The sequence below is a fragment of the Centruroides vittatus genome, unplaced genomic scaffold, assembly GCF_030686945.1.
Source record: "Centruroides vittatus isolate TY-2023 unplaced genomic scaffold, ASM3068694v2 contig_628, whole genome shotgun sequence".
Classification (NCBI taxonomy): Eukaryota; Metazoa; Arthropoda; class Arachnida; order Scorpiones; family Buthidae; genus Centruroides; species Centruroides vittatus.
In genome coordinates, this window is record NW_027122385.1 from 1365077 (window position 1) to 1390146 (window position 25070).

A 25070-nucleotide genomic window follows, 5' to 3' on the forward strand; every position below is an offset into this window, starting at 1 on the left:
GTGATAGCTTACGTCGATATGTTTACTGCGCTTGTGAAAAACCGCGGTTTTCGATAACTGTATCGCGCTTTGGTTATCACAGTAAACACAAGTGGGGCTTTTTACACATCTTTTAAAACCCATATGTACTAACAGTCTTTTTATGTAAGTTATTTCTCGCGATGCTCAGCTAGAGCTGAATACTCTGCTTCCATGGTCGACATTGCAATAGATGTCTGTTTCTTTGACTTTCAACTAATCGGACCTCCGGCTAATATCAGAATGTTACCTGTACACGACTTCCTGTCGTCTACGTCTCCAGATCAATCTGAATCCGTGTAGGCTTTAAGCGCTTCGTTGCTCTTGACGTATGTTATTCCATACATAGAAGTATATTTGAGATATCTCAAAACACGCTTCGCAATCATCCAATGTGTTTTACCGGAATCAGCACAAAAACGACTTAACGTGCTCACAGCAAAAGTGATGTCTGGACGTGTCGCGTTTGCCAGGTAGATAAGACTTCCGATGAGCTCTCTATAAGGTTGATTTCTCATGTTTTGTCTCTCAAATGTCTTTCGTTTTCTGAGATTGAACCCATTTCCTTCGAAATTTTCATATTTGACTCTATCGATGTAGCGACAGTTTTCGCATCCACTAAGTTGAATCTCTTCACCAGTTCATTAATATATTTTGTTTGCGTCAGGCGAATGCTACCTGTTGGTCCTTCTCTCTTTATTTCAACGCCTAGAATGTTAATTATAAAGCCTAGGTCTACTATTTTGAATGCTGACTTTAGTTTCGATTTAATGGTATCAAGATTTTCAATCTTCTTCGTTACCAATATTAAATCGTCTACATAAACGATGAGTATCACTCGAATTTCTTCCTTCCCGAATACATAAACGCATGGATCAGCTGCTGTGCGCCCGCCTCCAATACTTGTGATAAAGCCATCTAACTTCTTGTACCATTCTCTTCCAGACTGTTTTAATCCGGATAAAGGTTTCAATAGTTTCATGATCCAGACTGACCATAATTCATGATCCATGAGTTATGATCCAGCTATTCATGATACACGAGTTATGATTCAGCTATTCATGATCGAGACTGTTCATAATTCTCTGTGACAGTCTAAAGTACTGCCACGGAGAATTATGAACAGTCTGGATCCAGAATGAAGAATTGGTATTTGTCGTTGCACAGATAGTGGCGTTTAGATAGTGGTGTCTTGTTGCACCACTATCTAAATACCGCTTTTTCGATCCGTTTGTGAATTCTACGTTACATGCGATTGTAGTAAGGGCACCGCTAGTAACTTTTACCTCTGTGCGTTTCGTTTTCGATTTACAGGTTCTACTGATCTGTCCAGTTGTACCGCAGCTGTTGCATCTTCCGTTAAACCTTTTGCCTCTGAATCTTGTACTGTTTCCTGTCGAGTTCGTTCGTGACTGCTTTACACTTCCCCTTAAAAATAATGCGTCTCTTCTCTCGTTCTCAGTTAGCTTCGTAACGCGCTCCCTCTGTCTCGCTTCCTCCTCCTTTAATTTCGCTTTGAGGTTTTCGAGCGACGGTATGTCATCACGTGACTCTATGGCTACACTAAAATTTTCATATTCATCCAGTAGTGATCCGAGGAGCATAATCGATAGTAATTCTTCTGGGATTTCTATTCCCGCTTCCTTCAGTTGATCAGCTTTACTCGTGAACGCGTTTACGCACTGCGTAACCGTCATATTTTGCCCTTTTCCATTCGTAGTAACTATTTGTACAACGTTGCCTTTCTAACTGGACCTCGTGACTGGAATATTGCCTTAAGTCCGTCCCACGCTTCTTTAGACGTTTCGGCGTTTTTCACGTGGTTCACCTACCCAAGAATAAAGCTTAGATTTATTAGCGCCAAGGCCTTTGAGTCTTACTTGATCCATTCCTCTGGGATTCTTTCTGGTTTAATTTCAGTGTCGTCAACGTATTTCCACACGTCGAGAACACTTCTCGACCTGTGAGACGAACACTTCTCATCTGTATTTTATTATTTTATTATATACGAGAACACTTTTCATCTGTATTTTCCAAAGTTCGTAATTGTCCTCGTTCAACTTCTCAATACTTGAGAATCAGCTAGGACCCGCCATACCGTATTAGCTAGTAAATCCGTTTACTTACTTCTTGTAATAGATATTCTTTCCTTGTAAACAATCCTGGGCCCGTAACCTGTCAGAAAATGAAGCAAATAAATGAATCTAACGATGAAAAGAAATATACAGTTATATGTAACACGAATAAAAGCTGGACGAGGGGAGACACTGGCCACACAGAGACATAGCAGACAAAACATAACGGTGACCTATGACCAAAAAAATGTGAAGCTCGCCAACATACCGCCGTCCAATACAAAAGATGTCCTAGTGACTTAGCACACAGGAATTACATTTTTACTTTCTTTCACAATTTTATTATGAATAAGTCAGTTAAAATTAGCCATTTTTAACCATTAAATAATTATAGCATTCGTCATTGCATGAAAAAGTCTTAGAATAACACTGATGATTTTAACTTTATTTTTAAAAAATGAAGTAAAATGTTTCATTTTTGTGCAAATTGAAATATATACATTAAAGTTGTTATTGAACTTTTTAGTAAAATATTAAATTGTTTTTAATGCAACATTTTATCATTAATAAGTTTTCTTTGTTTACTTTGTGTTAAACAATTATTTAATATTATAATGTATATAAAAACAATATTAATTTATTGTCAGACAGAAAAGAGAAATAATATATTTTCTCTTTTCTGTCTGACATTTTTATTAGTTACTTTTGCATTTTAGAAAATGATGTAAAAGAATTTTCATGTAAAATGCAAATTAAAATAACTCTTTAAATAGATTTGCATTATAAAACTTTATTCATTTTGCAAATTATTAAAAATTTATTTTTTAATTTTTTTATACAAAATTACTTAAATAATTATTTATGAAATATAGTTATAAAAATGTATCTTACTAACTTAGTTAATTATTAAGTCATATTAATTACTATTTTCACAAATGATTCAAACTAAAAATAAATTTCCACAAAAGATATTTCGAAAAATTTCTAAGAGGTTCATTTTAAAACTATTCTTAAAAATATATCTCGGCTAATTGACTTTTGGACCACTCTGCATAATGAAAATGAATTTTTTACATTTTATTTCAGGTTTATTATTTATTTGAAAACAAAGTTAATCAATTAATGAAACCTGATCTATTTTTTATCTTCCATTTATTAGTCTGTTCGTTTATTAGCTTCATCTAAAAGCTTAGATAGAAGCATAAGCAATTTCTCTTTGAAACGAAAAAAAGTCATAAAAATAAGATAATGTACTCGTATATCTATCTATACTTATATATCATCAGATTATTGCTTTAATCTTGCTACAATCATTCATTATGAAAATCTTATTTATGTAGGGTTTAATAAATTAAACAATGAAAATCAATAATTGAATAAGTAATTTTCGAAATCATAAAATACACTTGATGAAATAATTTAAATTTTAAATTTTATAAACAGAAAATAGGAAGACTGGAAAAATTAGATTAAATACAAATGTGGTTATTTTACTTTTATTGGAATCTTTATTATTGTTATTCTTTTGTCTATAAATATCAGCGCATACAGATCCAGATAAAGAACTAGGAAGATAGTTTCGACTAGATCCTGGACACAGAGGGCAGAAATTAGTTATTTATTTTTTAAAAAATGACATAAATGTGATAAGAGTGTTGAAAGTATTATGATTTATTGATTTTATTCATATATTTTACGACTTCCAGAGTGATATGAGAATCCGTATTTGTAAATGAGCTAAACCCACCAATCTAATCTATATCACGTCCTACACACACATAGTGTATATAAGTATGTACTGTACACATACATTACATATACACACACATAAGCAAGCTATTATATCAAAATATTGCATATTAATTATGATTAAAATAATTGTAGAGTTTTTGTATGAGTTAATTTTCTACTTATATGAGCTTATTTGATTTATCACAGCAATTTCATTCCATTCCGAATCATATTTATTAAAATATATGTTTGCTACAATTTAAAGTAACATTTTTCTTCAATTTAATAAAAGAATACAATTTTTATATTTTTATTTTAATAAACCAACTGTTTGCAGCAAAAAAAAAAAAAAAAAAAAAAAACATAAATCCAAATTAAAATAATTATAATGCAGAATTCAGAGAAATATAAGCTAATCTATCACAAAAACTTAATTGTTTTTTAGAAAAATTTTGATTCGCAGTTTCTTAGGATTAAGAATGATTTTTCTAAACATGATTGCTTATTAAAATAATTTTATTTTGCATATTATTCTTACAACATAAATTATTTAAGTTAAAATTTTATAAGAATAAAAATCAATTATTTCTTGAGAATTCTATTTGATTTATCGAAAAAATAATATCTTAAAGGTCTTATTTTAAATTTATTTTTTGAAACATTTATTGATTAAACAATGTCAATTTTATAAGAAAGTGGAGTAATATATATCTTACCGTTTGTCAGATAAAAGAAAATACCCTCTCTAATACATTTAGATCTCTATGATACTGAAACTCAAGAGATTAAGACAACTTTCTCACTTATCATTTTCTGTTGTGTATGTAGTATGTGTTTGTCTGTATATATATTTATATATATACAGTGATCTTTACATATAAAGTGATCTTTAAGTGATTTTCAAGTGAACAAAAAAATCTTTTCCGATTCTGCATGCATGTTTTACCATGTAACTACATTAAATAAATTAATATATCTTCAGTACTTTTGAAATGAAGGGGTGCAAGGAATATTAATAAAATTAATATAATTTTAGTACTTTTGGAATAAAAAAGGTGAAAGAGACTTATGACTTACCTGTATATATATAAAGGTATATGTATAGTCTATATATATATATATATATATATACAGACTATACATATACCTTTATATATATACAGGTAAGTCATAAGTCTCTTTCACCTTTTTTATTCCAAAAGTACTAAAATTATATTAATTTTATTAATATTCCTTGCACCCCTTCATTTCAAAAGTACTGAAGATATATTAATTTATTTAATGTAGTTACATGGTAAAACATGCATGCAGAATCGGATAAGATTTTTTGTTCACTTGAAAATCACTTAAAGATCACTTTCACTTTCAAGGTCACTTATGTTGTAACTTTTTAATAATACAGAGATAAGGTAAAAGTTCGAATGACAGAGTTAAAGAGCTTCATTTACTTAGTTTAAAATCATAGTCTGGGTTTAAATAAATGCATTTAGAATTGCATGATTTGCAGCTTTAAGTTTATGAGGAGTAAAAATGATTTTGTTTTACTGTAACCTTGAAGGATGATTTTAAACGTTATGTAAAACAAGATCTCGTCCTATTCTGCATGCATAACTTCCTATGTGACTACATAAAAAAAATTAATATATCTTCAGTACTTTTGAAATGAAGGGGTGCAAAGAAATTTTGATTCACTCTGTGTATATATACACAATGCATTTTTATAGTAGTAGGCTAAATGTATCAATAAAAAAGTTTATTTTTACGAGTATACATGACTAAAACTTATTTCTTTTTCTTTTTAGTTAAATTTGTTTTCCCCATCAATGTGCGAATGGAGAAAAACCATTGAAATTTGATAGCGGGTTCTTGCTTCACTAACAGGCTGGCGACATTAAACTTTTCCGGTTTTCTTTGTGTGTCTGATGCATAAACAGGTGCCAGTTGCCCATAGAAAGCGGTTCCGGAAGGCAGATCGCACGAGTTGCGTTGCCTTATTCCATCGACCAGTATCAAAATTTATTTTTAGTCCTACTTCATATTTCATTTATGTTAGTTATTTTTATTCTATTCCCTTTATTTAAAGTTCTATTGCCTTTATTTATACTTTCTATTTATTTAAAGTATAGTTTGCCAGTAGATTCAGAAAAATTATTTAGTAAATATTATTTAAAAGTTAGTAGATTTTTAATATATTTTCAGCTTTATCATTTAATACATTTTTGACACATTAATTTATTTGTCGAATTAATTTATTTAATTAAGAAATTAATACAGTATCGGCAATACAGATGTATAGGCCTACAGTGGTATGTCTATGTATCACCGAGGATAGGTATGCATAAAATTACTTTTGAAAATAAATTTATTAGAACCTATAAACATAAATAAAAATATTTAAAATGTTTTATTCGTTGAACTATGAGAAAATCAGCTAAATCAATAAGTGTTTATCACCAATTATTCACATATTTATTTTAATTTTTTTTTTTAACCTTTCTGTTATACCATGATTACCCCTTTGTTCTTATAGAGATGACCTGTTCTTCCCTTATACAATGACCTTGTGTACTATAGTACATACCTGTGTGCTCTCTTCCCTTTGTTATACTTGGTCTAGTGACTACGTGCTATGTAGATATTAGTCTGGATATACAGTATTTTAGAAGTTAATAAACAACAAGATTTATGAAATTATTTAATTTTTATTACATAGTTGTATCCTATGCTAATTTCTTATTTAACACTTATATTTACTGTTTAACGGAGAAAAGGCTAAAAATTATTTAACTAAATATTTACATAATTAATTAGTGTTATTTACAACATAAAAAGTCAACATAATCTTGATATTTTTTACTTATTTTTGCTTATTAAACTCAATAAATTCTAATAAATTTAATTCCTAATTTCTTTTGTTAAAACTCATTACAAATCGTTTTTACAATTTGAAAGATAAAGATTATAAAAAATAAAAACTATTTGTGAATGCTTTTTTAATATGTGAAAATAATAAATTCAAATAATGATTCTTAACAACTATGTAAATTAAGTTTTAATCCGTCTTTAGATAAAATTTTATTTAAAGTCGAAAAATATTTGTTAAAACTTTTAAAAGGTTATAAAACATGACCATATTTTCTGATAACTACTTTTTAATGACATTTTAAGTAGCTTTAACGTTTTGAATATGAAATCTTCTATAATCTGTAATACTACTCTTACTCATGCTTTACATCTTCAGAATTATGATAAAACTGCTTCAACTGTGTTAATTTTACTACGTATTTATTTACAAGCTTAAACTATTATTTTTTTATCGAATATTTTACTTTTTTTCATTAAATATTTCCGAAACAATTTTTTCCCGTTATTATAAAATAATATGGCAATAATTTTTCTAAAAACTTTCAATTTTCTTCCATATAATAAAGAAATTAATGAGTTTTTAAATATTTTATAATATTTTTTATTTGAAAATCTTCATTTTAATGATCTGAAGATCATAAAATTACAAAAAAAGTATGATTCATAATTATACTTACAGTCCTGTATCGAATTATTCTCAATCTGTGGATTGCGATCTACAGGGTGGGCCGAAAATTGCTCACATTTTCTTTCTAGTAACATTATATTTTTAATTAATTTCTTTCATTTTTATATTTTAGAATTCGTAGAATTTTTTTTTCGTTTTGTTTTGGATTTATTGTGAAAAATCTACAAATTAATGAATTTTAATGAATGGATCACAATTAATTCATAGATTTAATTGCAGTTTGTTTCGTTAGCATTTATTTAAAAATAAGGAAATTATAAAAAAAGTCTCAATGTTTTTTTAGTCTAACCTGTATTTGTTAAGAAATTATTCTAGATAGCATTTAATTTTTATAAGGTTTAAATATTTTTATCTCCTTAATTACTTGAAATGGGTGGAATCGTAGATTATTCTCTTCAACTTTATTACTAATTTTAATTATATTCAAATCATTGTTTCTATTAATTTTGTGATATAAATGAAGATATAACTCATGAAAAAATATTACACGAGTTTGTAATAAAATATGTATTTTATTTCATGTACAGTAAAACTTATAATAAATTATAATCGCAGTTTACACTATACAATAATAAATTACAATTATTGTTGTACCGATTTCTTTTTTATTATTTTAGTTTTTTGTTGTTGTTGTTTACTTGTTATGTTTTAATAAGTTCCTTTTGTATTGTTTTTCTATGAGAGTAGTTTATACGTCTTGGATGAGTTTACCAAATGCACTCAAGATAAATAAAGAAATTTATGATGTTATTAAACTTAAATACATTGTTATTTAAATTTAAAACATTATAAATACGCGATATATTTAATAAGAACTATAGATAATAAAAATTTTAAAAACTTTTACTACTTTTTATTATTTAAAAAGTTTAAAATGTTGGACAAAATCTCTCTTAAAATTTTTTATTTACACAAGTAAAAAGTTTAAATTTGTTCAAACTTAAATTTTAATCAATTATAAAATTCGTTCTGTTCGGTATTTTATTTTGCACCAGAATAAACGATTCGCATCAAAACATTCGAACAGAAGAACCTCGAAGGAATTGAACTTCAACAAAAAATTCTCATGAAAGAATTTTAAAAAATTTATTCTATTTACTAGGAATCTTTTTCTTCTTATCTTTTAAAAAATATTTCTATTGAAAACGTTTTATCGGGTTTAAATAACTAAATATACATATAACATCGAAAATTATTTTCCAAAGTAACTTGTTATTGAATAAATATCTCCTTTAGAAGATTTTAAAATAGGTAATATTTTTTGTTGAAATAGTTTCAAAACATTTGAAAATTTATACGGAATAATAGCAATTTCGCGTGTTTTGTTACAGCTGAATACACGTTATGCTTGTGTAAAACAGCAAGATTCTATTTTAAAAATATATACTATTATATTTATTAATTTATAAATAGAAAATCTACATTTATTGCGCGAAAATATAATTTTTAAAAATATTTTTAACACTTATTTAAGAAGTTTTGGTATACAGCATCTAAACAAAATGTTAATTCTGTTAATGCGTATTACAAGATACACACGTGATAGGTTATGGAGAATATTTTCAAGTTAATTTATTAAGATGATAAAAAAATATTAATGTATGATAAGTTCATCCTCTTTTCAGATTTATGTATCACGTAATAGCCTTCCTATTGTAAAGATGAAGAGAAGTTGTCAAGGAGAAAAGAAGGTAACATCTGGTTTAGCAAAATTGGAGCTTACTTTGCTTCTTGGATGACCTGAATTTGTCTATGGATGCATTAGATCTGTTGAAATGGTTGATAATAAAACTTGAATGATGTCATGGAACCGAACTAAAGGAAACGCAGTCGCACATTTCCATTTGCAAATGCAGTTGAAAAAGGAAATGTTGCATTGTACACGTTAATAAAAAAATTAAGAAAGTGAAAAAATTGCAGCAATGCGTAATGTTGAAATTTTAGTTTCTTTAATTCTTATTTGTTTAAATAAAAGCTGGCAAGCTGTGACACGCCGATTTTTACGATTTCGTTGCATTCAGGAAAAAACCATATATTAACTGTCCATTTTACCTTAATTAATATATTACAAATAGTCAAGTTGTGCATGTCTGGAAAAATAATGCCGTGTTTTTATATGGAATTATAACTCAATGAAGAGTAAAAATATCTTTCACTTTTTAGGCAATTTAATTCGTTATGAAGTATAGCATAATGAAGAATGTTTTGCTGATGGCATAAATCAGTGATGCTCAAACTTTTCGATTGGCGAGCCAAGTTGTAAGTCGGGCTGTAGATATTTTGAATATACCATATATACAAAAAATAGGCCTATTCCTATCATTTATAAAGTCATGTATCAAATACATTTGCGGGCCGGATTTGACCCGGGACGATAGCTTGGGAACCACTGGCTTAAACGAAACATAATATCATATGTTACTTTGTACGTTTAATAAAATTTGGGTTAATTTATATTTTTTGGTATTTTTCTAAATAATTTGCAGTCATTAAGAAAAACAGTAAACTCTTAATGGTTGCTAAAATGGAACCATTAGAGATATAATTTAGTAAGATATTTATTTTTAAAAAAATTCTAAAAGTGTTTGTTTTTCTAGAAACAAAATACACCAAATCACTTTCCGAACAATTTAATCACAAATGTAGATAAGTTCATCCGCTTTACTAAATAGAGTTTGTATTTTATATGATAATTTTATTTTTTCGAAAAAATATAAACTCTTTATGACTTTCTATTTTATTATAATTACTAAAGTTTATTGATGGTTACTATAAAGAAATTGCTTCATTGAATGTATTTACTTGGATATATGTAAATATATAAGCAAATTTATCCATAACCATAAATTCATTTACATAAGTACACTATGTATTAAGGGAAAAAATGGTCAAGGAAACAAAATATATTTATTTTATTAAACATTTTATTCTGCAATTTTATTTTAAAAAATGAAAGCTACAATGCTTCTGTTTATATCTTGATTTTTCGGTGATTTGAAACTAAATGTAATATGAAAACAACAACAATGTAAAGAAAATATACTACTGCAATAATAAAACTGTATACTTGTCTCGATCACATTGTATTTTTATGTCCACATTCGTAAATAAAACTTTTATTTGAATTACATTCTGCTTCGATATCTGTTAAAATAATATTTATGGATTTTCACTTAAACTTTTAAAACTGTAAATAGTAATACATTTACATAAGTTATATTTAACGTATTTTATGTTATAATCAAAAGTTATAATTAACGTATTGATTTATACATATTTTAGGCATTTACAGTTCTATAAAAAATATATTAAATATATCTACTAAGAACAGATAAGATTGTATGTCTATTAAAAAATCATGATAATGTTGTGTTCTTTATGAAAACCTATTGATAGGTTGATAACCTAAAAAATATATAATTCAAAACGTCAGAAAATTAATAAAAAAACATAACTTTAAGATGTTTCTTCATTTCAATGTAATTGAATAATCATGCAGTTTACAAATAAATAATTTCTTAAGTTTTATGTCAATTAGTAAATATTTATGCTTAAGTATAAATATCTATTTATACAATATGTAACTTTTTCAGGCTGTTAGTCCATCATATGCCAAAATTATAGCAATTGATCCGTATATGCTTCAATGTTATTAACATATATATATATATATATGTTTAATCACGTGATCTATATTTAATATAATATCTATATTTTTAGTATGTATGTATGATAATTATAGTGTATTCTACGTTGTAAAATTGGATATTTTTCATTGTGATTGATAACAATTTTAAATTGTTACGTTTTCTTCTACAGTTCACACTTTAATTGTTTAATAAAGTATTATGGCTATTACTTCTAATAATAATAAATACGCATTATGATCAACTGATTGTTAATAATGAAGACTTGAATATATTACAGCAACTTTTAAAATTAATATTCATTTTTATTAATAATATGTAAAACAAGCCATTTTTAAAGGTTTTTTGATTAAATGCACATATTTGAAAAGAAAGGATATATTTAACTTGATAAAATAACTGAATGAATGAATTATTTTTATAATTGATTGATTTAGCAAGATAAATAAATATTTTTATATTAATCCTAAGAATATTTATGCATTATATAATAATGAATCTATGCAAATATCCATCAAGACAACACGTTTCGTAAGTAACTTATTAAAAAAGAAAAAAAAAAAATACTTCCTATATCTCCTTTGCTTCTTATGATTCTATTTCATAAACACATTTCAAGTAATAATTTATTTAGTGCGATTATCGTAACAATTTCTCAGAATGAATTTTCGTTATTCTACTCCTGTTATTATTTATGATCTTATCTCTCTCTCAGTTGTACTATTATATGGAAAATTTTCATATCTACTCCCTTCGGTAAAATCTTCTTTTTACAAATATATAATTTGCGAAGTGCTCATTTGTCATGCTTCATAATTTATTTAATGAATTTATTTTGAAAATACGTGTGGTAAACAATATTTTCTCTTAATATACGAAATTAATTTTTAAGAAACTGATTTTCTTATTCTCCTTATAGCTTAATTATTACTACTTATAGAAAGTGCACTATAAATTGAACAACAATCCATATTATAGAAAAATTAAAGCACATTATTTTAAAGCAATTAAAATATGCGAACATTCTTCTCTATAATTGATTTTTAGGAAAAATAATGATTACATTAAAATAAATTTTAAAATATTTTTTATTCCCTAAAGTAATGCTAAAGAATCGCACGAAACTGTACCGAGGTATAACATTTCAAGAAAAAAATAGTTATCGTAAAAATTGCATTGAAGAACATTTTGCTTCTAAGTATTGGGATACTCCGAAAAACCATTTTCATGTTTATTCACCATTTTAAAGCCAAATTGCGACAGTTTAGAGAACTTTAGACAATATAAGTTACATGCCATTTCCAGCATCGCGTATCGTTTATTGCTATTTATCCATAAAACTAGGAAACATCTCACTTTTTTTAAAATAAATGGCAAAAGAAAAATATACTGACAATTTTAAAAAGTAGAAAATTAACTTATTTACAATTATTGTTTAAAGAAAAAATTATGGAAAAAACTCAATTTTGCACAAATGAAAAAGTAAAGTTTGTCTTGAAATTATGCCAAAAAATCCAATTTCTTATTTAAAATGTATTACGCAAAAAGTATATCATTTTAAAGATATCTAATTATAAACAGAATTTAAAAAATAAAATCTTCTAAAAATTTTAAAAACTGAAAAATTCAGTAAATGTATTTCATTGAAAGTTATAAAGTACAGAAAATAAACATTTCGTTTTATTTGATATAGAATTTAAAGTAATTTATGATAATGAAAACTAGAAAAATTTTCCCTGTTTCCATAAAATAAATTTTTAGAAATCTCTAAAGTAAGATTTAGCTCTTTAAGTAAGAATTTATGTTATAAATTGTTCAGAGAATTGCAAGATTTCATCTTCTGTATATGATTAGTTCTATTTAAATTACTTTTTACAGACATTACATCGAAGTATTCTCTAAGAATAATTTTAATAATTAACGCATAATATAAATCAAAATCCTTAAAATTATAGTTTATCATGAAAGATTAAGATAAAATTAATATAAGCCATAAAATTCTTATAAGCTTTAAGCTGTTTTTAATATATAGAGCCTATTGCCTACTGTAATGCTTATAAATCATATTCTTAAGTAAATATATTGAATACTTTTAGAATTTTTAAACATTTTCCATATTTTTCAGTATCGATTCTCTTGAAAGTTTTATTTTCGTCAATTTTCTTTAACTCTGTTATAAATTAAGAGCTTGAGCCGGCTTGAAATTAGATTTTAATTCATCAAACAATAGTAATATTTCTAAGAAGATTAATAAATTATAATTTATTAATCTTCTTAGAAAGTAAGTTTAAATAATAATTTAGAGTTTAAAGATTATTAATCTAAATCTAATGTTAAGTATAATAATTATTACTGTATTTATGAAATTTAATATTAATTTATAATTTACGTCTTTGTATGAGTTCTGGATATGGGTCTACATGATTTCTTTATATTGAAATTTTATTTAATAGTGATTAAATTAATATATCTTATAATTTAAAATGTGAAAAGTTAAATATTTTGCAGTTATACAAGTATATTTAGTATTAGGATATACTGTAAATCGATTGTAAAACTTTAAAAAAAGTTACATAACTTTTCGCATTTTATATTAAATGTTGTTTTAGAAATTCAATTTGCGTCATTTGAAATTTTAAATTTAATTTAAACAGATTTCAATGAAAATCCTAAAGGCAATGCCATTTTTGAGTTGCAATTTAGACTAATGCCACAAAGAACTATCAGTTTCTATTGATTATTTGCTCTTACTTTCCTATTGTTTGTATAAAATTGTTTAGTAAATGAATATGGAAATATCTTAAATTAATCTACCATTGTCCTTTATTTTTAACAAATGTAAATTTTTAAATATAAACATTATTTTTCTTTAATTATTTTAACAAACACTTTCAATACCATCACTTCATTTGTACGACTAGAATATAATTAATTTGTATCCCAATTAGATAATGATTAGATAAAACAATGTTTTATCATGAATTACGTTATTTTTATATTAGAAGATAAATCCCACCATATTTAAAGTAAATATGGGAGATAATAGAGGAAAGAAAATTATAAGTGAAGACGTGCCATAACGTGTAAACAGTCTGTTGAAGCTAAAACAGCTTAACAATTATTTGGAAATGAACTTTTATATATTTATCATATAAATGATGGAAAAAGTAAAATTTTCTGAGTTAGTTTTAAATTCACTTTTCTATCAGCCCTTAAACTTTGTTGTTTAGAGAGCCATTGAAGTTCGTAGAAGTATTTTTACTTTATATTATCATTTCTCAGGTTTCATCAGGGTATTTCTCTTTACATTTACTTAGGATTTCAGCTGTATATAAATATATAAATATAAATAATTTCAACGATTAATCTGAGTTGATTTACATTAGCTACAATAAATACATTTATATAACAATCGAAGATTTTATGCAATGCTCAATGATTAGAATGAAATTAAAACAATATTTATAATAAAAGATAGATCTATAAATTTATAATTTTAATTTCGTATTATATCATTATCAAAGTAATTAAAATTTTTTCTCTCACTCTTCACTAAATTTTACACAGAGTATTATAATCTCTCTCATTTATTAATATAAAAAGAATTTGAAAATAATAAAACATAAATGAAACTAAGAATAACTGTATTAAATTTTAATTATCAGCACTCCTCTAAACATTTTAAAATTCGAATTTTATCATTATTTAGAATCTATTAGTTTATAAATTTAACTGTTCTTATATTAAAAATTTTCTTATAAATTCCTGAAAAGTAATGCTTTTATTTAATTATTCTAATTAGTATTTTGATTTTTTACATTAAATTGAGGTCAATTTAAATAAATTCTTATTTAATTTTTTTATACACGTAACTCTTGTTGTTAGTGAGTGTAGTGAATAGACGTTGTTTTTTTCTATATAGTATCTTGTAGTAGTACAAGTGATCGGTTCAATCTCACAATTCGGATAAAATATATCAGGTGAAGTTGGCCATCATAGTTTACAGCTAAAAACAACTTTCATTTCCTCCCTAATAGTACTTTTGCCTAACAGCCCGGAAATTCGGTAGTAATTTCGCTGAAAGGGGGTGATTGACATCATGTGACAGAAACGTAGAATCCTTACTTCTTTTTTTCAATCACAAAAGAGATTGGATGAAAACTCTATACGTCCCATCTGGTGAGAGAATGTTTCAAACTGTAGACTTTAACGCGTTCTTGTCATATTGGTACAGATGGTGAATGGATTGTCCAATTTTCCTTCCGGGTCTTCTCTCAAAATAAATTCTAACCTATCACAAAATAGTATATTATCGAACCATCTTTTATATGACACGAAGATGAATTGTACTTATAAATTATACTTTTTAACGTTTCTTACATTGTATTAATACTCAAAATGACATACTTTAATAAAATATATTTAACAATACTGTACGTAGTTTTAGTTTCTATATTAAATGACTAAAACGAACCAAATTCAGAGATTTCGTTATAAATTATGTAGAGACATCATATGAAATTATGAATTAATCTTACATAATTAAATTATTTTAAACTAAAGTCAACTCAAATACATAGTAATTTAATTACATTTTAATAAGAATATTTAGCCTATAATTATAGCACATATAATTTTTATATAAAATAAGTCCGAACTTATCAAATATTGAGATTTATTCTTAAGATATTGCATAGAAAGATCATAGAAAAATTTCAGAATAATTATTACTAAATTAATCACTCTGAAGCAAGTTAACCCCTTAAGACCTTAACCTAGATTAAAAGGAATTTAAGATTATTTATAGTCATAATATATACCGTATATTTTGTACATAAAATGAACTAAAACATATCAAATTTTTGAGATTTAGTTCGCAAGCTATTACATAGAGAGATCATAGAATTGTGGATTAATTTTGAGTAAATAAACCACTCTAAACCAAGTTAACTTATTGCGTTGTAAAGACTAGAACATGTTACCCTATAGATCGTAAAGTGAAAGTAAGAAAGATTCTACACATCGTAAATTCGAGTAAAGTGTCAGGATCTAAATCTACTCACACTTTAGTTTATTTATAGAGCCAAGACATTCCATATACTATCAAAATGGATAATGATATAATAAGTTGTATACCCCTGTAACATTACAAATTTTATGAACATAAAAATTATTCAGATACAAAAGAATTTTTATAAAAAGAAAAAACCATTACTTTGCTTTCCGCTGGTTTCATTTAGTGATTATTCCATTAATAAAATAAATAAATTTCTTATAATATTTATTATTCACAATTAAAAGTTCATGTTGAATAGATTGATTAATTTGTTAAAGTCACTTTATAAATTATATAACAAATTTTTAGGGGCATTAAAATGATTTATTGGAGAGTCGATTATTCTGCAAATAAGAAAATGGCGAAATTTCTCAATGAAGTACTTTAGAGAAGGCGAATAGTGACAGCTGTTTTCAATAGTTGTTTAAAAGTTTGCTCTCGGGTATCCATTTAGAATCAAAAGAATAAAAAAGTCATTCGACATTTTTAATATTTAACTATTGTATGTTCTTTATCTTTAAAAAGAAAAGGGAAAAGAAAAATATTAAGTTTTCGTTTCTATCAGAAAACCAGGTTAAAATCTTTTTAAATAAAGAAAACTTAAGATTTTTCTTCTTTATTAATAAGTAGAAGGTTTATGGATATCTGCTTTAACTAATTCGTGATCTTCGCTAACGACTCGGACCCCGTTATATCGACAAATGACTGTTTCCTTTCTAGACTTAGTGAAGCGAAGATACGACAGATGGTGCTAAATGGGGCAGAAATCGTAGCGCCCTCTTACAGTGATCTACGATTTCCGGTAACAATTTAAAGAAGACAAACCTACCGGAAATGTTGGCTTTGAGTTGATCTTAAAATTTTGACAAATTCCGGTGACATTTTTTTCAAAATCAAAAGATGATGAATGGATGATGATCAACCAAAATGACGTCATTCGCATTTCAAATTGCAGTTCTGTAGAGAATCATTTTTGATCTAAAGGACAGCCACTCTCTAGTTTCATCCTACTTGGAAATCAGATAACTCTTTTTTATGGGATTTATTACAAAACTGAATTGAGTTGTTCGAGAAATGAGCTACTCGATTCTATGAAAGTCCATTATATTTTCTTCTTCTTTTTTATTCTTCCTGAAAGTTTTTTTTACCATTAAATCGAATTTTGTAGAACAATGAAATTAACGAAAATACCAATAAATCTACGAAGCGGTAACTAAATTTATTTTACAGTAAAAATAAAAACAATAGTAATTTTTAGGAGTTTTTACCATCATCTTGTAACAATTAAAGAGTTTTTATTTTATAAGTTTTTTAGTTTAATTTTATTAAATCATTACATAGATCTAAATATAATAAGATTTCACATTAATAAATTTAACATTTATTCCTATTTTATTTATTTATTTTTAAACTTCTAAATAAATTATAACTTTACTAATTAATATTTTCGAGTTATACTTTTATAATTTTAATTTATAGATTTTGTATATTTACTACATATTATTTATTTTCTTTATCATTAAAAAATTAGAATTTTTAAGAAATATTTTATCAGGAAATATATTTAAATTATTTAAACTTTGTAATAAAATTTCATATACAAATTAAAGAGAATATTTCGATGAATATTCAGTTTAATTTACTAATGAAAATTCAATATTTCATGTTTATAAAATGAACATGCAATGTGAAATTAATAAATTTTTTCTATAAAAATATTAATAAAAATAATAAAAATAAGCTTATAGTACTTAATGCTAATAACTTTTACATATTTATAAGATTTTAATTAATTTAAATCAGTGGATAAATTTAAGAGTTTCCGATTCAAGTAAACATAATTCGAATTTTAAAAAATATTTACAGAAACTAACAAGTTTGAACTTTCGCCATTTCAATAGCTAATTATTATTGAATTTCTTTTTACTGGATTAAATTTACTGTGAATTTAAACTTTTTCAGATAATTTTCTTAAATTGTTGATATTTCATCAATGTTTTTTTCCTCTCTCTCTAGGAAGAAATAAATAATATCAAATGCACAAAAGATAAAACAAAAATATTTTCATAACAAACAAAATTTATTTTTTATCAAAATATTTATTTTTATATATTATTTATTTACTTATAATTTATTAAATGTATTTTCATTTACTGTTAATTACAAAATAATATTAATTACTAATATTGAGTTTGTTGTAAGCATGAATTTTATATTCTGCTAAAAAATACGTGTAATTAAATACAAAGTTTAATTTTACATCAAAGAAAATCTATATTCGAAAGTAAAGTAATAAATGGAAGATTGATAATGTTTCAGTTCATGTAAAAGTAATTAATGAATTTCATATTTTTATATTAGCTTAATTATTTCTTTGAATTTCCTTCGCTTCTAACAATTTTCGTTGTCAAACGTTTTACATATATAATGGAGGGAGGCATGGTCTTTGAGTGTTCCTCTAGAGAAAATACCTTTATCTTTCTAAATGATCACACCATTTTTGTTCAAAGTGATGAATGATTAGTGATTAAATGCTATAGGAGAGGATACATTTAAGGAGACAGATGATAAATAGTGCTACCTGTAAATCTACACATCCTAAACCATACATGACGACACCGTGTTATGTTTTGATTGATGAAAGGTAATCTCTCCAAATCAGGTTGTTTTTCTTCATTTCAAATAAACCTTCTGTAATTATTAAACTGATTTGAGATACCATTCTCTATTCTTGTCAAACTGAATTTAAACTTAGGCCCATAATGAATACTCTGAGTTGAAAGTAAATCGAGAATTATAGCCTGATATCATTAGTTAGCTTGTGGGAGTATTCTCAACCATTTATTTTGTGGTAGCATTAAATGACACATACCCAACATTTTTCTTGTTGGATGACATTTTGTCATACTTATGTGAACCCGATAACGAATATTTTAACAAGAATTGAGATAATCTACAGGTGTTTGTATGTAGAAAAATTGTTTTCAATGTAAACATTACACTAAATGTTACTATAATCAATACTCTATTCTTAATTAAATATTCATTATTTTCCTTTTTAAAAGTAAATAAACAGTGAAAAATAAAATAAGGTAAATCTATTTATTTTACATAGTGTAAAATAGTAAAATAAGTGTACTATTTATTTTATTATAAAAATCTTAAATTAACATCAATATTTATTTAATTAAATTAAAATTATGAATTTAAAAAATTTAAATATATTTAATTTTTATTACAAATATAATTAATTCAAAAAAGCATTTAAATTCTAAATTTCTAAAGTATACTTTAAAATATAAAAATAAGTCACGTAATATTAATATTAGAAAAAAAAATTGTAATGTTTTAATTTTAAAAAAAAACAAAATAATTTACTAAATAAATATTAAAAAATTAAAGAAGATAATATAAAAATTGAAATTTTTAATGAATTATTTACATTTATTTGAACAATTCTTATCTTCTTAAGATTTAAAAATATTTTAAAATACTAATCAAGCATAGTATATATATAGGCCTATAATACATCGAAGCAATATAATCATTTTCCACCTTTTAATTTTATTAATTAAATTTAAAAAGTAACATTTAAATTTAAAATCACTAGTTTTAAATCTATTGTTTAAATATTCTTTGATATAAAGCCGAAAATTTAACAATAACAGCAAGTAATGAACGTTAATATTTACTAGAATTTATCTTAATTATAATCTTGTAAACATAAAATACCTTCAGTAATAAACAAGGTACATAAATTACCACAATAATTTATTAAATTCCTAAACGACAAAATGGTCAACCTGTAGAAACATAATTTTTTTGTGTAAGAATAACATAAGAAGGGAAATCAACGACAAAAGAAAGAATACAAGAAATTGTTGTTATCAGAATACCGTAACTTTGGATATCGTATTACAATGATCGATCGAGATTCCAGGCAAAGTCTTAGGCACATCCGGGAATTCAACTGACCGAATAATCTCTCTTCTTACTTACATAAGACAGTTGACAAGCTATATATCTTGACTTTGTTTTGAATACGTACCTGTAATAATATCGTGACAGAAACAAGATAAATCCACCCCGAAAAGAAAGTAATTTTTATTTATCAATTTTGCTTCGTTTCTATATATATTATCAAGATGTAAACAAGAAATTTAACTTTAAAATAACATTCTTTACTTTTTATATATTTTATATATAAAATATATTTTAAAAAAGTAAAAGTTTTTAATATATTTAAAGGTTATTTAATAAAATTTTGCAATTTTTCATGAATTCATGTGTAAACAAAAACTTTTTAATATAATAATTTTGCTTTGTTTCTGTACGTTCTCACATTAACTTTAAACATTTTTTTAAAAATGAATTAAACTGTAAATTATCGCTAAATAATTTTAATTTAGTACACAAAGCTTTACATTATATAAATTTTCCATTAGGACTATATTAGGTATCGTATTTTTATTTTCTTTTGTCTTTTATGTTGTCTCAACATGGCATTACATAGTTAAAGCTCTGTTTCTAAGGAAAGAATATCAATTTGCGATATTGAACGTATCAGAAATCGGAGTTCCATTTACAATGCTTCATTTAAGACAGTTTTCAAGATATATATATATATATGTTATTTATAATAAATATTACAATAAATTTTAATAATGTGACATTATTTCTTATCTATAATAGTAATGAAATTAATTTTTAAAAATTTTAATATATAAAAGAATTTAAATTCTTCCAATAAAAATTTGATACTTTTATAATAGTAATATAATTAATGTTAAAACATTTTTTTAATATATTAAATATATTGATAACAAATTTTGTAATATTTCATAGCTAAATTTCTCTCTAAAATTAAACTTTATCTCTCAAGTTTTCTTATCTTAATAAAATTCTTTCGAAAATCTAAACCATAGTAACATATTTTTTTAAATTATGCGAACAAAATCATTATATAATTAACAGGAAAAGAATTTTATATATACATAAAAATATAAATGTTTACAACTAAATTTTGCATTTTTTAATATATATTTATAATTATTTAACATTTATTGCCAATAGAATATTTTTTTAGAATTTAATTTAAAAGCCGGAAAACGATTTAATTAACTTTATTTCTTTTTCAATTATTTTATTTCTTATTCTTTTAATTTGTACGGGGAAAATTAAAACTTTGTAATGAAATTACCATCTGAAATATTCTCATTTACGTAGTAAATTATGTACATTAAACTTTTTTTTTTCAACAAAAACTTACCTTGGTTAAAAACATGTTATGAGATTAGAGAAGGCATGTATTAATCTGAGAAAATAGAAAACAGAAATTCTATATGTCTTCTTTCACCAAAGACCATCTTGAAGCTTGTTGGATAATTATTGGAAGGTTCTATGTTTTCTAATAAAAAATAGAGAACACAGGAAAGCTTTTTATCAACAAAAGAATTAAAAATAAAAAACTAAAACTGTAGATTTAACACGCTAAAAACAGATACTTTATTTTAATTTTAGAATTAATCTTAAATGTTTAAATCCAATCATTGTACTTCGTAAATAAATATTAATTTAGTTTAATAGATTTATTTACTAAATAAAATTTACTTTAAAAAAACAATATTATTTTTTTAAACATTAACTTGAAATAATTTTTATATAAAATTAATATTTATATTTAATTATATTAAATATATTTTAATCAATGCTATTTATAATTAAGCTTTTTTAAAAAATACTTTTTCATGATAAAAAAGTATTAAAATAAGTAATTTTTGTTTTAAATTTACAAATATATAAAAGAAAATAAAATAATATAAACTGTTTTGTATTTTTTAAAGTAAAATAGAAAAAGTTTTCTCTTCCTGTTTTTCATCGTTTAACAAATATAATTGTATAATTTAATATTAAATGTTATTGTTTTTCAAATAATAATTATACATTTATATATTTTAACATAAAATGTAATAAATTATAACTTTTTTCTATAAAATATATTATTTTCTTCTTTTATTTCTTTTCCTTTTATGCATTACATTTCATGATTTTGGACTTCAGCCAATAGATACAAATGGAATCTCGTTTTTCAAGTTATTTTTTCTTTACTTCTAAATCTTTATATATATATATATATTAAGATTACTTGTGGAAATTTGATCTATTCAAAAACTGTATATACTTTATTACGTAAAAATGGAAAGATTTATATAGATTCTAATTCCAAATAGAAACTTGACTATAATTATTATTATCATATTATTGTTATTAGTAAACCGAAATTTTAGACTATACATAAAAATCCAAAAATAATATAAAATAAAATGGAATTTTAGGTCTATATATTTTGTTAGATGGACTATAATGACAATTCATCTCCTATTTCCTTTACAGTGATTTATAAAGAGCTATAAATAAGAGGGAAAAAAGAGAGTATAAAGGATTATAGAGGAAGTGAAATGTGTTTAGATATTACTTTTGATTAATTTAAAATATCTTTAAGTTTAATTACTTTAATAATATATAATAGATTTTAAAATAAATTTTATAATTATGAGAACATTATTTTTAATAAATTGTAAAGTTATTTAATATTACTGACTGTTTCTGCCGTTGTAGAAGAAAAATTAAACCACTTTTGCATCAAAGTTTTTCTAGTTTTTAAATTCTTCATCGTCGTTAAAAGTTTTGTTTAATTATAAAATGAAAAGTTATTCTACACAGAACTACTTAATAATAATAACTATAATTATCCATTATTATAATTAAGTAACTTATTGATATATCACTACACGAACCAATTTATTGTACTGTACATTTCGAATCATATTAACTATCTCATTAGTGTAATTTATTACCTTATTATACCCACTTTTATACATTATATATAGCTTTATTACTTATAGATAAATTAATATAAAGAGTTTTTCACGTGAAAAAATATTTTATAAAAATTTTCATTATATATATGACAATAATTTTAAAATTTCATTTGCTTATTATTAATATAAAAAATTAATTTTACAATAAATGTAATTGGAAACCTTAATTAATATTAATTAATGAAAGATTAAATACTTTTATTTATAGTTTAGTTTTTTATCCTGAATTTAATGGTTCGAATAAATTTTATTTATTAAATATAAAATAAGGTAACATAATCCAAACACCATTAAATCATTTCTACCCCTTCTATTATTGTAATTTATAATATTGCCTATTTATTTAAGGATTTTTCCTTCAGCATATCGTATTTTTTCGGATAATTAATTACTAAAAGAAAATTCATTTCTTTAACACTAAAAGCGACGTTTTCGCTTCAAGTAACACAATGATGACTATGATTAAAAAATCATAATATTGTACTTTACTTAATATTTAATTTTTTTAAGTAAATGATTTATAGAAGCATGCAAAATTTATTATTTTAATAGTGAAATTCATAATTTTATATTTGACAAAATAATTTTACTTTGTCACTTTAAATGAAATTTCAATGTCGTTCATTACTTAAATAGCATGCAATAATTAATGCAATAAACATATCATTTAACTTTGCAGTTAAATTCTGTAAAGCATTACGTCAGTTTGAAAATTTATTTCGACACGGTTAAGTTAAAACACTAAAATTTCCTAAAACTAATGTGTTATTCACGGATATTTATTGTTTTAAATTCATATTTTAAAATCAGGATTAAAATATCATATATTAAAGATGATAGATTTGAATTTTCTATGTTAAAGATATAAATACTAATTCAATTTTTTTAGCATTTCTTAAAGAAAAAGTTATGAGATAAAATAAATCTAACTATATTGAGTGTTTCTATTTAAAGAAATATTATTTAAAGCAGTAAAAAATAAATTATTTGAATCTAATAAATTTAGAATGTAGGAAATAACTATAACAACAATAAGAAATCTTTAAAAACATTCTTCCTACATAAAGCAATTATTTTTTTTATTGACTATAACAAATATATAGCAGCAGAGGACAACTTGACCAGAGGGAGTTTAAAAAAATTTTTTTGTAGCTTCTCTTTGTCCATCTCGAAAGATTTTCAGTTCTCAAGGGAATGGTGGTATCACCAGGGAATATTTTCTGTATTCCTACCGGAAATAAGTTTCCTTCTCTTTGCACACACAGACACACACACAGAAATAAACTCTTTCTCTTACTTTACGCTAGTAATCTTAAAATCAATAATTCATTAAATTAAGAAAAAAAAAAACTTTAATAATGTGGTTCTCAAACAAAGAAAAGATTCTTAGCTTTTCTTTTATGCGTTTTTTTAAGAAAAATAATTATATAAAAATTATAATCTTAATTAAAGTAAAATTTACAAAAAAGAAAAGGGAAGAAAATAACGTCGAAATTTTATTACGTCCAAAAATCTGAAATGCAATTATTATTATTGGTTTTGTATTCGTTGTATTCTTATAAGAAATAATTAAAATTTAATTACTAAAGCTCAAATGTCTCATCCTTATAAATAAAGTTTTATTTCTTTTATTCTCTCATATTTTATCTTAATTCATTTTAAAATGAAAAAAATGTATTTTAGGTGTATAATTTATAAACATAATTATTATATTTTGTAAAAATTTTATATTTAATGTAAAAAATCTTTTTAATTTATTATTTTAAATATATTTTTATTCTTAACACATTTCAAAATTTTGTTGCTTTATTAGTAACTTACTCTTTAATTAGCATTTATTGATTCTTATGACTTAATGCCCTTTAATCTATTTTCTCATTTATATCCAGAAAAAAGTCTGGTTTTAAAAACAATTAGAAACTAATTAATCATTCGATTGAATTTGGCTTCGTATGCTTATTATCTTTCTTATTCCAATCCCTCGCGGGCTTTTCTTTTCTTTTCTTTTTTTTTTTAAATAAGAGACTATCGAATAATCAGTAATCCTAAAAGCAATTGTTAGTAAAATTCAGTAAAAAGCATTATAATTAATAATCCTTTCGGTATTGT